The sequence below is a fragment of the Otolemur garnettii genome, unplaced genomic scaffold (assembly GCF_000181295.1).
Source record: "Otolemur garnettii isolate 467f Iridium unplaced genomic scaffold, OtoGar3 scaffold00019, whole genome shotgun sequence".
Taxonomy (NCBI): Eukaryota; Metazoa; Chordata; class Mammalia; order Primates; family Galagidae; genus Otolemur; species Otolemur garnettii.
Window position 1 is genome coordinate 3,612,947 of NW_003852414.1, and position 17,458 is coordinate 3,630,404.

The 17,458-nt window shown below is 42.0% G+C and overlaps 1 protein-coding gene across 3 annotated transcripts in view; it reads left to right on the plus strand.

Annotated features, from left to right (window-relative positions):
* The window catches only part of NRP1 (neuropilin 1), a 162,461-nt gene that overhangs the window by 45,333 nt on the left and 99,670 nt on the right, over positions 1-17,458 (plus strand). The gene's annotated exons all lie outside the window — the stretch shown is intronic.

Here is a 17,458-nt window from a genome sequence, read left to right on the forward strand (position 1 = left end):
AGTTTCCTTACCTTTCCTGAAGGAATTTAGGTGCAAGTTACTGACAGGTGAGGTTGTGACCCGATGACTAGAACTAATCATCTGACGACTGGAATCAATCATTTGTCCGTCCTGTGGTTTGGATTAACCAGGGTCGATCGTCCCCTTGTGCCTTGCTTAGCCCACTGGAAAACCTCTGAAAATGAACTTCAAAGGACAGCATTTTGTATAAACTAGCACCGGTTTGGAAACTTTTTATGGTATTTTGGAACTTAATTTTCCATAGCTAAGATTGTAATCTTTGGTATTTATACTCAGGTATACACAAACCTGTACATTACACATGTCTGATACGGTTAGCTAGAATCCATCCTCTGGCTGCAAAGTGACTACTAGACTTATATTCCATCTTGATGAAAGTTAGACACTAAAAAGGAGAAATCAAAGAAGAACAAAACTTATAATTTACATTGCTAAGCAGTAGGAGAAACAAAGATATTAGAGCTGGGGCTACTAATCTCCTTAGCCTCCGGCTTGAAAGGGAGGTGAAAAGCATTCGTAGATAAGGATTTGAGGTTCAAATGAGGGACCAGTCGTCAGTCTAAAACCTTGGCCTCCAGAGAAACTGACCTCAAGTACATAGAGTGGTGGATTTTTATTTTCATGTATTAAAGAAAAGAGAATGAATTATGTGTGGCCCACCCCGAAGACTGGTGATAAAAATGAAGTATAGGAAACCTTGTGATGCTTGTCACCTGTCAACTGAAAGAAGCAGAGAAAAGGGGTAACACAAAGAGAGCATATAACAGGGAGAATAACTCACAGCTTCATCAGGCAAAACTTACCATGAGTGTGTTTCTAATACGCCCTGATGCCGGCTGGATTGAGACTTTACGTGGAGCAAATTGCTTTAAGAGATAATGAATGGTGGCTCTTCCCCAAACGACGTGAAATGTGTAAATGTCACCCTTCCTCGAAACACCCCCAGGGACGGGCAGAAAAGTTGAGATCTAAACATTTTATTTTCTAAACAGAAACCTGGAGGGCACCGACCTCATTAGAGCTCTCATCCCACCTGTGGAAACCGAAACAGCCAGGATTGACGTGAACCCCTAGGGATTTAGAGACGTAATTCTTATTATCACTAATAAGCATTAGGTAACTAAATCCCCGAACGTCTAGATGAGGCTATGCCCCTAAGTATTTTGGCGTGCTCTTCGGAAGAGATATTGTTGTCATTACGGCGGTTTTAATAAGGTTTAATGTAATTGGAACAAAAGTAGCACACCCTAAGTCTTGCCTTTTCCCCAAAGTGATTTATGTCATTAGTAGGAATAAATGTCTGAAGGTCTAAGGGGTTCTCTTTCAGAACTATTTTACTGAACAATTGGGAGGATTCGGTTTCAATGTTGTTAAAAGTATGGATAAAAATAGTTTGGCTACCTGGCTTGTGTGATATTTGTTCCAGTTTTTCTCATAGATTCCTTTTCCCGATAAGCATGGACTTATTTCCAAAGAAACAGTACTGTGTATTGATTCTCGGAAAAATTCAAGGTAAATAGAGAAATGTGTCTTCGGCCCACAAGAAGTATACATTTTATCAGGGAAATAAAATAAGGCATGTCAACACCTCCCAGAAAATGATCCTGCTGCAACATTGGGCAGACTTTAATTACTTGGCTTATACTGGATAACTAAGGGTTTCACAAACTCCAAGTGGAGGAATATTTGCAGGTGATCGAGTTTGAGAAAAGTTTCACAGAATAAATGAACCTGGAGTTGAACTTAAAAAGAATAGCATTTGAATCAGCAGAAATCAGAAAAGAAACTTCTAGAGAAGAAATGTAAAAAAAAAAAAAAATACTGTGCAATTATCCTTAGATGAGTGATAGCAGAGCAGCTTGGATTTGTGCTTTCGAAAGACTAATATTATCCCAAGGGTGGTAACTGGGCAGGACCCACAGGACTAGCCAGGGGGAAGCACATTCTGTTTGTGCTTTAAAATGAATACCCCGTAGCTAATACCTGGGACATACACTTGACCTTGAAATCATCCTTTCCAATTTCCTTTATGCCCTGCCATTTATCTACTATGGGGATACATTTTTACTTGTTTAAGATCACCGCCACAGCTCATTTTAAACAGATTTAAATCCTGCTTTTTGCAAAGTCTGGGTTAAAGCTAAGAAAGAAACACACGGTGTCATTTGCAGCCTGGGAAGCGTGGGCTCACACTCGACATCTCTGAAGTTGTGAATGGGCAGATATGCTTCTATAGAAACGTCCTCAAATTATCTTCAAACGGCACAACTTCCTTTTAGGCAGGGAGAAGGCGGAGTCTTGCTCTGCAGCCCAGGGTGGAGGGCAGTCGTGTATTCATAGCTCACGATAACTCCTGGACTCAAGCAGTCCTCTGCGTCAGCCTCCTGAGTAGCTAGGACTACAGGCACCTGCCATCACGCCCAGTTAAGTTTTCTTTCTTTTCATATTTTGTAGAGACAAGGTCTCACTATGTTGCCTAGACTGGGTCTTGAACTCTTGGCCTCCAGTGATCCTCCCTCCTCAGCTTCCCAAAGTAACTCCAGGCATGCACTCCTGGCCCCATTTCTTTGGCCATCTCCATAACACTCAGACTATTGATTTATTTCCTGGCCATTGGCAGCAAAGTCTAAACCTAAGAATATGGAGTCAGTTGTGTCTGTGTCATTCCATCCATTCCAGACACCTCTGTGGGACTCCGGGTGAAAAATCCAGGAGTTAATTCAGTCGATTCACTAGTCGATTCAATAAAGAATTGCCTGTGAAACTGGTGGTTTAACAAAATCGACTAGCTGTCCCTGTAGTGGACCCAGAAGCAGGAAAGATGTTCCCCAGTGTAACACGATGCTACCTGTTCATTCTCTCTTTCTAAACCTATAAAATAATGACAAGCATAAAAAGCTCGCTCAGCTTTTCAGAAAAAAAAGTGCTCCATAAATATACTCCATTCCTACTTTTTTTGCCAAAAATTATATATATCACCCGTGCTAAGCACCCTTTCCTCCTTAATTGCCGAGCATAATGAGAGCAGAAATCGAAGCTTTTGCTAATAGTCTTTTTACCATTTGTACAGAAAATTTCCCTGGAAGAGATCAATATTACTGCTGTTCAAACATTTGCACAGCCTGTGTTTAACATGCCTGTCCCACATTAAGGAGAAAAGTGTATTTGAAGACACTGGATTTCAAGAAGAAAAAGTAGAAAAATATCACATTGAAGTTATTATTTTTAATGACTGCCAAATCCAACACTACTTCTGCTTCAGGAGTATTTGAACTGTTAACCTGTGTTTCTGAGCGTGTATTCATCAGCGAAAAATTGGGGGAAGGGAGGGATTCCTTCATAAGTAATCAATACAGAGGCCATTTGACTTCTAAATTTACAAAAGCCCATTTTAAGGTTAAAAAAAATTATGGAGGTCATGTGTGTGTTTAATTAGCCAAAATGGGTATTTTGCCCGTGCTTGGGAAGGAGGATTATTGCAATCTGAGTCATTAAGAAAAGTAGCCCGAATCAATGATATTTTTACAGCGCCGCAATGATCTTACTCTATTACACCCACACAAAAAATGTTAAATGGGCTATAGGATTTGGCATGAAATTACGTAGTAGCATGAGGAGGGAAAAAGGGAAAAGTCAGCATAGAAATTAAACAGTTACAAAAATAGGCATCTCTGTCCAGAATTTGGAGTTCTTGGCCAGCATACCCAGTTTCTAAAAGAAAAATCAGCAGAGTAAGTTAAATGTGTTCTGTGGCGTCGGAAAGCCAACCCTCGCCATAGAAATAGAGGATGCTCGTGTTCATTTGTCATCCAGGCATTTCTCTGGGCCTATGACTCCTGGGCCCATCTCCGGGAGACCCAGATCAGCCTCCTTCCTTCTGCCCTGGACATCTTTCCATTTTCTGGATCCTCACTCCAAAGAACAACGGGGGTGTCTTCATTGTTTGGGCAAGACTCTACTTTGGGGCTGGGTCATCTGAAATCAACAAGAAGAGCAGAGGGCAGATGGGGTGGGAATAGAGGGAGCAGGAAGGTATAGAAGGGGTTTGAATAGAAGTCCAGCCATCCATCGTCCCCTCTGTGACACAAACACTGCTTCCCAACGCATCTTACAGAGCACACATTACATACGCTTTCAGAGTGCTTGCCATCCTTCCTGCTAAAACGACGATAGCTCAAAGCCTTTGAGCAATTGGAGAAGTGGTTTCTTTGGTCATCTGCCTGCTTTTCTTAGGGGTTAGCCTAATAAATTAATTCTTCTCACAATACCATGAAACTTAACAGATTCATCAAAAGGATATAAAGTTTAAGGGCAGATAACTATGAGACTATCATTACAGAAGAGGAACTAAATGTGGTCATAGGATCCGTGGGTGGGAGCCACGTCAAATACTGAAGAAACATTTGTTGAGGGAACAGATCCCAGGCAAAGTGAGGACGATTTGGAATCATCACCCAGGCATCAAAGGTGGGGCGAGCTCCTCATCTGGACTTAGGGTATTTCCTGTAGGTTTTGGAGCAAGGCTGATCAATCTGAATTAGAAGTAGATTTTGATCATTGCAAAGACGCTTTTCATCATCTCCTAAAAAAATCAGATGTCGTGGTTTGTTTTTCATCGTAATACAGTGGACAATTCTGGTTCTCCTATTAACTGGATTTGAAATATTGTTCCCGTTCCTTAAGTATTCTGGGCTTTGGTTTTCTTCTTTATAAAATGAACTATTATCTCTTCCCACTGTAAAATACTGTTTGGTTTCTTCTTTATAAAATGAACTATTATCTCTTCCCACTGTAAAATACTGTCTACCTTCTGTTCATGGTAGTCACAGAGCATTCTTGATTCCTGCTGTCAGAGAGAAAAACTAGGATAAACCATGCTCCGTGCATTTGTCAGCCTCAGTTGAGTTCATTTTACCAAGTATAGGCACGGTCTTAGGTATCAGCATTGTACTTGTTTAGCCAGAAACAGTTGCTAAAACAGTTTTTTTCAAAGCATGGATTCAAATCAAAAATAAGAGAAGGAATAAGGCTGCCAAATTTTTATCTGTCTTCTCAAATTTATGTTATCATCTACAAAGTGGATTCCCTCCCCGAGTTTTTTTATTACTCTGACCTGTGTTAGTGCAAAGCGAGTGACTTTTCAAAATAGCGCGTAGAAAGTAGTTTCTGGCAGCACTAATTCCACTGGCGTTATGTAATAAAAGGGTCTTGTGATCGATGCGATTGGCACGTGTTAGGTTAGATCAAGTTGGGACAAGGTTGGACTTCTCAGAGCCCTTCACATGCTGATATAAACTGTAGCTATTCATAAAAGGAACATCAGACACGGAATTTCTCAGATGATTTGGGGGGAAAAAAATCATTTTCCCCTGGAAACATTTCATCTGACTAAGAGGAATACCTTCTAGGAAATCTAGTTCTGTACATTTCCACTTCCAACTAGGAAAAAGAGAGTCAAGGCAACAGATTAGAAAGTGATGAACATCGTGATGTGATCCAGGTAATTTGCCATAACTAGAAGAAAAAAAAGCCATCAGAAATAATGAAGTATCTAAAATATAGGGTATTTTTAAAGTAATCCAATGATCTCAAGAGCCTGCAATATTTTTAATAAGTTTCCAGGGTAAGGATTCCCGGCGGAAAGTGAGAATTTGTAAGTAAGCCCTTAAACTTGCCCTCCCCCCAATAACTCAGGCACTAAAAATGCTGAAAAAAGCCAGCTTTGTCCCTATCTTTTCCTACGATTTTATCCACGCTATCCGTTTTCCTGATCAACTTTTCTTCCTAGATAAAATACAGTCCATTTTAACTCCCCCCATGAAAAGCATTCTAAGAAATGAAGTTGCTTGAATGTAGTGAAAAGTTGAATCCTTGTATACCTTCTGGCTTTTAGTTTAAAAAGAAAAAATCCCTTCTGCTGTGGAATAATTAGTCAAAGCAAAAAAGGTAACTGACACGATTCTCTGTCCTTCGCCTGCCTGTCTTGTTTTCACAGCTGAGTGTTTAGTATTATCGGGGGAACTGTTTTGCTTTTTTTTTATTTTTTTAGTTTTTATTGTGCTTAGGAGAAGAGTGTGTTTGGAAATGCTCTGTGGATGGCACATTTTATTCTCGTGAACTTGACCATATTCTTTTTTTTTTTCTTCCTATTAAGCTTGCCCTAAAGATACCTTGGGATTGAGAAGCATTTTAGATGGTGGGTTGGGAGTGATATATCCTCATGGCTGAGTTAGATCCATGCATTAACTTGTTCAGCAAGCTGCCTCTTTATGTGGGCATATGGTTAAACTTAGCTGAGATGTCGCTTTGCTCCGAGGCTACCAGTAATGTTTATGGCCACTGGCTTCCTTTCTTCTAAACACACGATTACTCCTTAAGGTCGGTATAAATCACGAAGTTACCTAGGTTGTTAAATTCCTTTCTTTTCTCTGTGATCTTGTTCCTAGTGCAGAGACAATTAAGAGCTTGCTGTATACCAATGAATTGGTCTGTAAAGCAAGTCGGTGAAAAGAAAAAAAAAATTATATAAACTACTGGTTAGACAATAACCAATGTCCCCCTGAATATTTTGTTGTCGACTAGTTTGCAGGTTGTCATAGAGGGGAAAAAAGCCTTCACTGAGGTTTGAAGTATTGTATGTCCACAGATATATTTCTCGTTATATAAAATATCCATTGCATTATGAATTGATTTGAAGCATCCCAGATAGTTAGGCAACTCACTAGTAGCTCAATATAGCCTGCAGCTGATACACCCACCCTCCGACTTAGTGGAATTTCAGATCATGAAAAAGGACAGATAACTCTGCCTGAATGCATTGGACTCTAAAGACCTTTACGGCAAACAGCACTCAACTGATATCGGGGATTTAAGAAAAGGAATATCCCTCCATGACGTGATCTATTTTCCTTATGTATATTTCATGCTAGCGTTATAAACACATTAGGCCCATTTAGAAAAGATGTGTGTTTCTTGGTTGGTTGTGGTTAGCGTTGCGGTTTGTACTTAAAATGGGAAGAGCCTACGGGGGACAGACCAGCACGATTTTGACCTGGATCTCTTCCCACAACCCATCCTAAAATTCAGCTCGGCCTTTCTTTTACTTCTGGTGTCACGAAAAAGAAGAAACACCTAATCGTGACAGCTAACAGGTGTCAGCAGGCCTAGTTCTCTTCAGCCATTTTGCTTTCCACTTTTTAGAAAAGATGTCTGGTCGTTCCGAGGCAAGGGACCGCCCTACTCCTAGATGAATAGTCTCACCTACTTGATGCTGAAAACGTTCTATGGTAATTACTGGAGAGAGAACAAGAAATAAAAAAAACTTTAAAAAACAAGTATTTGCCAACTTTAGTTCCTGTAGCTCTGATTACCTAGATTCCCCACTGAATAATTACTAATTAATCAGGAGGGTTTTTTTTTTTTAAGTTCTTAAAATTAGCACATTAGGTCCTATAGTCTAAAACAGAATTATTGCTTTATTTCTTTTTTTCCAAAGAGTTAAAAGGAAAATTTGAGGACCACAGCGATGCTGTAAGCTAGAGTCACTGCCTTTCCTGAACTGGAAATTGCACCCTGGTGCATTTACTGGTATCAATTAAGGGTTTTTTATTTTCTTTTGAACAAATTCAGCACTGCACAATAATAGAAGTAATTCAATTGCAGATCTTTAAATCAGTAGGATACATCAGTGAAGACATGTAGGAGATTTCATGATTTAAATACACATATACACACACAAAAACGCAATATACCATATATACATACATTGCTTTCCTCAATTCAGTTACTGACAGTGACTTTAATTGATCAATTTTTGGCGATCACATTAGGGCAAGACCTATTGTCATTCCAAAGAGTATTTTTCAAGCTCCCAGGTTATGGTCACGTTCTAAGAGTCATCTTCTAACTGATTGATTCCTCTTAGAGATAACAATAGCTAAATTTCCTGGGCCTCCTAAACCACAGCCTGTTTTGGACTAGGTAACGTATACACTCTAAAATAGAGCTCTGCTCTGCGTAGTTTTCTATGTATTTGTCTCTTTCCTTCCCTCCACATTCCAACCCCACCTGGAAAGAAACCATCAAGCTCATTAAAAGTCATTGCCTATATTATTTCATTTAATCCTTCTACCATTCTGCAAGTTAATCATCATATTGTCCACTTAACAGATGAGCCATTGAGACTCGAAGAAGTTAGCTGAGTGACCTTCTATTGTTGAGGCACCTTGCTATTCAGTGGCCAGGTGTGAGGAGGGATGAACTCGGATCACGTTTATTTGGTTTTGGCTGATTTGACCGCCTAATGTCAGGCAGATGTCACCTCCTTGCCATACTGTCCCCTTTGGCATTTTGTAGGGATGTCAAAGATGATGACCCCTCCTGATGGAGGAGACTCCTTTTTGACCACGGATGCAGGAGCAGCTCCTAAGCTTGAGAGCAAGAACCAGAACTCAGTTCTTATGGCCTGGATACTCTCTATGCTGCACCACAGTAAAAGAGACTCGGTTAGGGGCAGCTCCTGTGGCTCAAAGGAATAGGGCGCCAGCCCCATATGCTGGAGGTGGCAGGTTCAAACCCAGCCCCGGCCAAAAACTGCAAAAAAAAAAAAAAAAAAAAAAAGAGAGAGAGAGACTCAGTTCACTCAAAAACATAAATAATTCACTTTGGAAGGCTGAGAGAAGAGCAAAGACAAGAGAATAGAAGAAAAAATTCCTTAAGATTCAATGATTTAAAGTCAATAAGGACCAGGTGCCCTTTAAAGCCTGTAATCCCAGCACTTTGGGAGGCCCAGGTGGGAGGATCACTTGAGGCCAGCTTGAGACTAGCCTGAGTAACACAGACCCATCTCTACAAAAAAAGAAAAGGAAAATTAGCCTAGGGGTGTGTGTTGGGACTCACCCGTAGCACTGGCTACTCCAGAGGCTGAAGTGGGAGGATGGCTTGAGCCCAGGAGTTTGAGGCTGCAGTGAGCTACTCTGATGCTCCTGCACTCCAGCCTGGACAACACAGTGAGACCCTCTCTCAAAATAAATAAATAAATCCAATAAGAAGGAAGCAAATGTATCTACAATGCCTCTTCTGTCTCTTCTTGATAACTTAGTTTGCCCTATAAACCCATCTTGAGACAATCCATGAAAGTAACTTTTATTTTTTTCCTGGAACACAGTGGAAAGTTGGCAAGAAGCAGAACTCTTCTATGGAATAGGGAGGTGAACAAGTTGTAAATGATGTTAATATCTTCCAGATGGCACAGTTGTACTTGGGAATTGAATTTATTGTAATTAAAGGCACGTGAATTTTCTATAAATACTGAACTTTGCAAGTCTGACACTAGCAGACTCCATTGCTCCTGGAAGCAGCGTTGTTTTAAGGGAGGACTTTCCTTCCCGTCCACTTAAAATGCATCTTTGGGTTTTGTAATCTGAGTCAAATCAGAGAAACATTTTCTCCTATGAAGGGGTGTGTTTTTAAATCTTGCTTGCCAACAAATCCTAATTATGAAGCAAAATTCCTCAGAAATAAGAAATTCAGATTCCTGATATTTTCCATTACAATTATATATCTTGACCATCGCTTTACCCCCACACGTCTTGAACACGTTCCTATTTTAATGTCTGAATTAAGCTGTGATCACTTTCCTGTCTCTAGACATGGGTGTTGGATAATCTTGGAATTTCTGGGTCTGTTTCAATCAGAAGAGTATGGCTCAGTCTGTAATCTGACTTTCCTCTCCACCTTGAGCAGTGCCTGTAGGCTCAGGGCTCCCAAACCCACAGCCAGCGTGGCCTGAGAACATTGAAACAGCCTCCTGCATGGCCTGGCTCCCACTCGCGCTTGTGACCTTACCCCAGACACCCAGACACGCTAGTCTTTGCCCTGTCATGATGTACATGAATGGTCCTTCCTGCTTTCCATACCTCCTGCAGCTCTTGAAGAGAGTGGTCTGTGCAGTGGGCAGGATCCTTAGACGGTCCTGAAGATCCACAGCCCCTGCTGCCCACACACCTCCCAACCACTCAAACACTAACCTAGGTGTTTCTGCAAAGGGATTTTGCAGATTTAATTAAGGTCCCCAAATAGCGGGCCTCAGGAAAGGGCTATTACCCCGCAAGAGCGTGACTTCATCAGATGAGCCCTTAAAAGGGACTGGACTTTTGCAGAAATGTTTTGTGAAGCCTGAGAAGAATTTCACAGGAGGGAGATTCTCTATAGGTGGCTCTGAAGGTGGAGCCGGCCCCGCAGCAAGGAAAGCAGGTGGGCCCGGGGTCTGAGAGCGCCCCCAGCTGGCAGCCAGCGGGGAGACAGAGTCTGCAGCCAAGAGCCTGAATTCTGATCCTGCGGTGTGAGCTTTTACCAGGACCTGGACTCCAGGTGCCAACTCGGCCCAGCCAACGCCTCTATTTTTGCCCTATGAAACCTTGAGCAGGGAGTCCAAGCCAGGCCATGCTGGACTTCTGTAGAACTGTGAGCTAGCAAATGTGGGTTGTTGGGGAGGGGGTTAAGTTTCTGACAATTTGTTACTCTGCAATAGGAAACCAATCATCTGTTATCTGCTAGACATTTATTGTCTCAGTTTCTCTCCTTCCAAGTTGGTCTTGACCACCTACAACCCGTTACAGGTCAGAGCCCCAGCCTCTTTAGAAATTTATTGGAGAAAGGTGTGGGGGATCCCCTGGGACCACCCTCAGCCTCAGGCCTCCTAGCGTCTCTGAATCTGGGGCCTGGCCCCCCAGGCTGACTGCAGCGCTGGTGATACAGAGGGGCTGCCCTCCCCACTTAGTCACCAGGGGAGCAGGTGCCCCCCTCCAAGCCCCCACCTTCACTGGGGCTGCCTGTGTTCAGGCCCATGTGCTAGGAAGAAAATGAAATTGTAGCTGGCATATAGCACCCTGCAGAGCCAACCTTGATTCCTGTCTGTCACTCGGGCTGGGCTTAGGCTGTAGTCATGTGGTCCCTGACCACCACCCCTGAGCAGGACGACCTGGACAGCTCTGACAGGAAGCCCATTCGGTGTGACTCACTTAATACCAAGAGCTCTCTCTGTTGGTCTCTCTCTGTCACACACATGCCTTTGTCCATACCAAGCTGTCTGTTTATATAGCTCTAAGGACACAGTTAGGAAAACTCAATGAGATATTAGTTAATGTGGCAATTTTCTAGCAACAACACCCATTGAATAAAACCAAATTACAGGCGATGCCTGTGGCTCAAAGGAGTAGGGCACTGGCCCCATATGCCAGAGGTGGTGGGTTCAAACCCAGCCCCAGCCAAAAACTGCAAAAAAAAAAAAGACAAATTACCAGTTAATGACTAATTCTAAAGTAAGACCACACCCACCCCCAAATGCATGAACGGAAGTAAAGAGCTATTGGAATCAAGTTTGCCCCACAGTAGGCAATATTAAGGGGATACGAGACATCTTGGCTCTTTCACACGGTGCTTCTCTACCTCTGGGCCCCTTCTTAGAAGACACGACCTGCCAAACTGCCCTCCTCGATCTCTGTAACGACTTCATCAGACACTAGCTGTGAGACGGCAGTTACTGTCTCAAGTACTATTGCCAGCCTTTCAGAAAGGAGATCAAATCCCATTCATTTTAACTTCCTTGGTAAGTAAGAAAAAAAAAATCACATAGAGAGTCTCATTGATCCAGTGGTTTAAAAAAAAATGGCAGCCTTTGACAGTGTTATCTGTTCAAGAAGTACAACATTGTTATTGAAGCACACAGGTTCTGATTTGCTACTTTGTATGCAGTAGGTAGTACTTTTCAAAAAATAACTTTTATCTGATCATAAAGGCACATTTGTCAAATGTAAGAACTTTTAAAAATGCAGAAAGGAATAAAGAACATAATCTCACTACCCAGACATAACCATTTCAGAGCTTACCCCATTTCCCGCCAGTTTTTATTCTGTATATGAATAAGAATCTAGGATATACTGTATAAAAATATAGGGTTTTATATTCTGATTTTTTACTTATTTTGTGTACAACCCCAGGTGAGGCTGGAACCAAAAGCCCTTGGTATGTGGGGCTAGCACACTAACTATGGACCTATGGCGGCCAGCTCTGATTTTTCACTTATTATATCACGAGGATTTTTCCTCCTATTAAAAAAAACCCCAACTTTTGTTGGACATGCTTTTTAATGACTGGGTAGTCTTCCGAGGTATGACCATGCAGAAGTACTTTGACATCTTTCCAGATTATTTCTTTAGATTTCTAAACTACACTGTTACTAAAATAAGAGGTGAGGACCATTGTTAAGACTTTTCATGCATCTTGAGGAAAACACTGCAAGCAAGACACAACCACGGAAGGAATGAATCTCATGCAAAACCCCTCAGAAACATAGACGGAGAATAATACTCGGGGGAAAAAAATATCTGTTCTCTTCTGAGGGATAAATAAGGTAACGCTTGGATCACAACACGGTGATCGTTTACAGGTTGTTCGGTTGGAGAAGCTACTCATGCCTTGTGCAAAGTAAACCAAAGATCCACAGAAACACGTTTTTGCAGGTGAAAATTACATTAGCCAACATGATTTCTCACTCCGGTTTATGATGTCAGGTATCATATTTCTCCATTATTAATGTGCCTACACCCGTGGGGGGTTGATCGTCTTGGAAGGAGATTAAAAAGACACCACCACCTACAGCCCCCCTTCCTAATAACGTGAGAATGTCCAGAAGCCTTAGGGGGCTGGTACAGTAGCTCAGGGTATCAGACAATACCTTGCGGTGGATTAGCTTTCGTCCCATGAATGGGCTCCACCATAGAGAGTCAGGGGTCATTTGTACTCGCAAAAGAAAACCCAACTTAAGGAAAGTATGCTCTTTGTCTATTCAGCACCGCATACTTACAAAGCCTGGGAAACCGCTCTTTCGTGACTGAAGACATTGCTCATTTTCCCATCATTTTCTCTCCTACTTGGCCATTTCCCGAAAACCATAATTCAGACTTTTCCAAAAGCAAAAAAAAAAAAAAAAAAAAAAAACAACTCTGGGTAATCCTTTCAAGAATTCTTAGAAGGAAAATCTTTATTCTTTTATCACCCTGATGGGAAACGTACCTTGGGATTAGTATTAGGATTCAAAATGTTTTCACCACCCACATCTACCCGGGTAGGGTGAGTTTGGGGAAGTAGGTAAGAAAAAAAGGCGTTTAGCTGGAGGATCTTGGATTCGAAAGCCAGGGACGTCCACCTGGTATATTACAGCTCAAAACGGAAACTGTAAGAAAATACTTTTTAATTACAAAAGGGTTAGGCAGAGATCTTTGCAGTACTTTCCTGTAAATGTACACCACGCGTTCTGTTTATTGTTATAGGATGGGAAAGAAGCCTAAAGAGAGATTCTGAATATAAAATAAAAAAAATGTATCCACATTTTAACAAAGGAAAAACTGTGGGCAGTGCCTGTGGCTCAAAGGAGTAGGGCGCCGGCCCCAAATACCGGAGGTGGTGGGTTCAAACCCAGCCCTGGCCAAAAACTGCCAAAAAAAAAAAAAAAAAAGTAAAAACTGTACCGAAATTGTAATACTCAATATATAGTGATAATAAAAGATGAACACAAGTCCCTGTTTGACTTCTGCAATTGCAAAAGGTGCTCAAAGTGTTGACCATCAGCTTTCAGACACTTCTGATTCGGGTGAACTATTGCTTGAGTGACCGTGACCAAAGCGCCTAGTTGTATTTCTGTGCATGTCATTATTTCTTCCCGAATACCACCAACATAGCCAGTTTTCTACGGTACATCACCTACCTAAAGGTCCTCCATACTCATGCCTCCATTGTTGTTGTACTTCTACAAAAAAAAATTTTTTTTGAGACAGAGTCTCACTATGTTGCCCTCTGTAGAGTACTGTGGCATCACAGCTCACAGCGACCTCAAACTCTTAGGCTTAAGCAATTCTCTTACCTCAGCCTCCCAAGTAGCTGGGACTACAGGCGCCCACCACAATGCCTGGCTATTTTTTCTTATTGCAGTTGTCGTTGTCTAGCTGGCTGGGGCCAGGTTTGAACCCGCCAGCCTGGGTGTATGTGGTGGGTGCCTTACCCACTGAGCTAATTTCAGGTTAATGTGAGGGTACAACCAACTAGGTTACAATGTTTCCATTTGTTCAGTAGAGTCCCTCTTGTAGTTATGTCCTGCACCCACCAGGTGTGCCATATACCCTCACATTGTGCCTACTGAGAGCACACCAATCCCGCTCCCTCCTCCCCGCCCTACCTCCCTTCTACCCCCTCCCCCCAACTTGAATTGAATTGAATTTTCTCTTATGTGGGCGTGTATTAGATCATCTTCTGGCTTCATATTAGTATTGAGTACATTGGATACTTGCTTTTCCATTCTTGTGATACTTTACTAAGAAGAATATGCTTGAACTCCATCCAGGTTAATACAAAAGATGTAAAATCTCCATCTTTTTCATGGCTGAATGGTATACATATGCCACAGCTTGTTAATCCATTCCTGGGTTGGTGGGCATTTAAGTTCTTTCCATATCTTAGCAATTGTGAATTGAGCTGCGATAAACAAGCTAGTGCAAATGTCCTTATGATAAAATATTTTTTTTTCCTTCTGGGTAGATGCCTAGTAATGGGATTGCAGGATCAAATGGGAGGTCTAATTTGAGTTCTTTGAGGAGTCTCCATACTTCTTTCCAAAGAGGCTGTATTAGTTAGTCCCAAAGTTGCAGATGCTTGTGCCAATGTGGAGAGAAGGGAACATTCTTGAATTTCAAATATGACTTCAAATTGGGCTTCTGCTCCTCCAACCACAACTATGCTTCTGCCATTATCTTTGACTTTCCTGCCTGCCACATAGTGACACTAGCATTCATTTGATTAATGCCATCTTTGAACAAAGGTCATACTATATTGATACTGTAGTTCAATTCAACTTGGAAAAGTAATGCATAGATGACATGTCTTAAAATGTGTATGCATTTTTGGTCAACCCCCCCCCCCCCCGAGGTATTTTAAAAATTTGCATCACGTTTTCATTCCTGTGATTGTAGGTGGGGAGGATAAGGTCTGGGTAGGGAACCTTAGATAGCACCAAGTCTGCACTGTGAGCAGAGAGGAACAGGCCCAGCTTCCAGACCCCTGCATAGAAGGGCAGTGCCCTCTAGACCGAGACACAGCCTCCTTGTCACCCAGACCATCCCCTTTCAAGAGCAGGGACCCAAACTTATAGAGGAGTCAACTTTCCAGCCCTCCACTAGAATTCCTCCCCTAGGAATTAGATTCCGCAGATACAGTTCCCAGTTACCATCCAGTGGCTGGAGCGTGGCGAATGAATGAGAGTCAGACAGGTTGCCTGCATTTTCACCTTTCCAGGGCTCTGCTGTCACGACATTCCAAGCTGCGCCATGTTTGCCACACTGGCAGCAGTAACAGAGCAATATGCAGCCTCCTGGGGGATCGAAATTTGCAAACTCAGTATCCTGGGCCTCAGGCCAATGCAGGCTGGGTGCGTTGCAGTGGTGACACATTTAGACTCTAGGGAGCGACGCTGGCACACCAGCTGCATTCCTGGCACCACACTTGCCAGCGCAAAAACGTATCGAGTGGAGCTGGTATCAACTCCAGAGGGAGATGCAAGCTGCTTCCTTAACTTCTTTGGCAATACCACCCTTTTGCAACTTGTGCGCAAGACACCCTCCTGAATATTTACAAGGACTTCTATTTGTGATACTCTTTGGGGCCCTGTTGGATGGTACTTTGGAGGGAAGTGCCGAAACGATAGCAGCATTCCAGTTGACAAATGTAACTAGAGTATTCCTGAATAATTCAGTTTCCCAAAATTGGCACTTAATTATGCAATGACTTATCTATGGCAGGGAAGAGATTCTAATCCCTCCTCCCCTCAAAAGGCACACACACACACACTCTTTTAAAAATAGCTTTTGCTTCTGCCAAGAGAAGAGCCTAGTATTTTACTCTTGGAGGATACGTGAATTAAAATACCAGCTTCTTCCCCTGCAGCTCACGGGCACTGTGTTAGCTGAGTTCTCTGGTACCTGGGAGAAACGTAGCCTCAACAGAAACGCCCTTCCTTCTTCAGAACGCCTGACCCACCTCTCTTATTTGTGCCTGGAAGGCACCAGGCACTAGAATTTGGCCACTTAGTATTCAAAACATGTCAAGATTCAAGTAAAAAGCTTATCTTGCAGAGCCGGGTGCACAGTGGCCAGGCCCAACACAGTCAACGGTTCAGATCACAGTTAAATTATAAGAAAGCATGGGCAACCCACGCAGACCTGCCTTGTCAATGAAGCAGTGGAGATAAAAGGAATTACGCCATAAATGCCAACTTGTGAGGCTTTGATGAATACAGAGATGGTGTTCGTTCCAGCTGCCTCCAGTCCATGGGTAAAGGCTGGGTAGGATTTTGAGCATAATGCTTTCTTCCTCCTCCTCCTTCTCCCCCTCTTCATTCTCCATCTCCTCCTCATCTGCTTTTGTCTTCTTTTATCATGCAAAGCATCTCCCAAAGTATTAAGAAATGAACACACAATTCCTCTGCAAAGGGGCAAAGGGACAGCGATGTTAGCAGGCCAAGGGATTACTCCTGGAAGCATCAGACACAGCAGAGGAAATGCAGTTAATACAATAATTCACATATGTTAATGCTTAGCTCCATCAATGTCAGCTTTATTTTCTTCTTGATATACACAAAACTGGCACACAATTTTAACTGATGAGGTAATGTCATTTTTAATTTAGAGAGCCTTAAGCTGTCCACTTTAACTCGTGATATCATCTCTGCAGTTGTCTTCTGAGTCTTTATGTAAACATAAGTCATGTGTCCCGGGCAGTTTGAGATGGGCTGGTTAAAGATGACATCGGTCACTTTGATCTCTTTTCAATTGCCAGATGCAGTTTACATGACCGCCATATTTAGCCATTCCTGAAATGAATGTATCCCAGGACTTTTGGACCAAGTTAAACACACAAATAAAATAAAGGTTTGATAGGAAAGTATTATAATGTTTTCATATCATTTCTAGAGGAACAATGAAAGACAAATCAGATGCTCTGGCTCCTCGGTGACTTGGTAAATAAAAAAAAAATAAAAGCAAAAAGCAAGAAACTGAAAAAGATACACCACCAATTAAACAAAAACCTTCCTTTATTCCCTAGGGGACACAAGTGGATTAGAGGTGGTTTTCTACATTTTAAAGACAAGTAAGGCCCAAGCATATTGTTATCTCAGTGTAATCTTTTGAGCACTATTTCATTGTCACCTTCTATATGATTTGTCTCCTTAATGTGTCACCATGAAACCTGAAATGTTTTTTAGTCCCATTGCTTTGGAGATTTCAAGTATGTCCTATTTCTTTTTCAAACAGCAATGTCCCTTTAAAGATTCAGACCGGTAGACGGAAACCAAGTTACTTTCCAGTTTTAAATAAACTTTTTTTTTTTT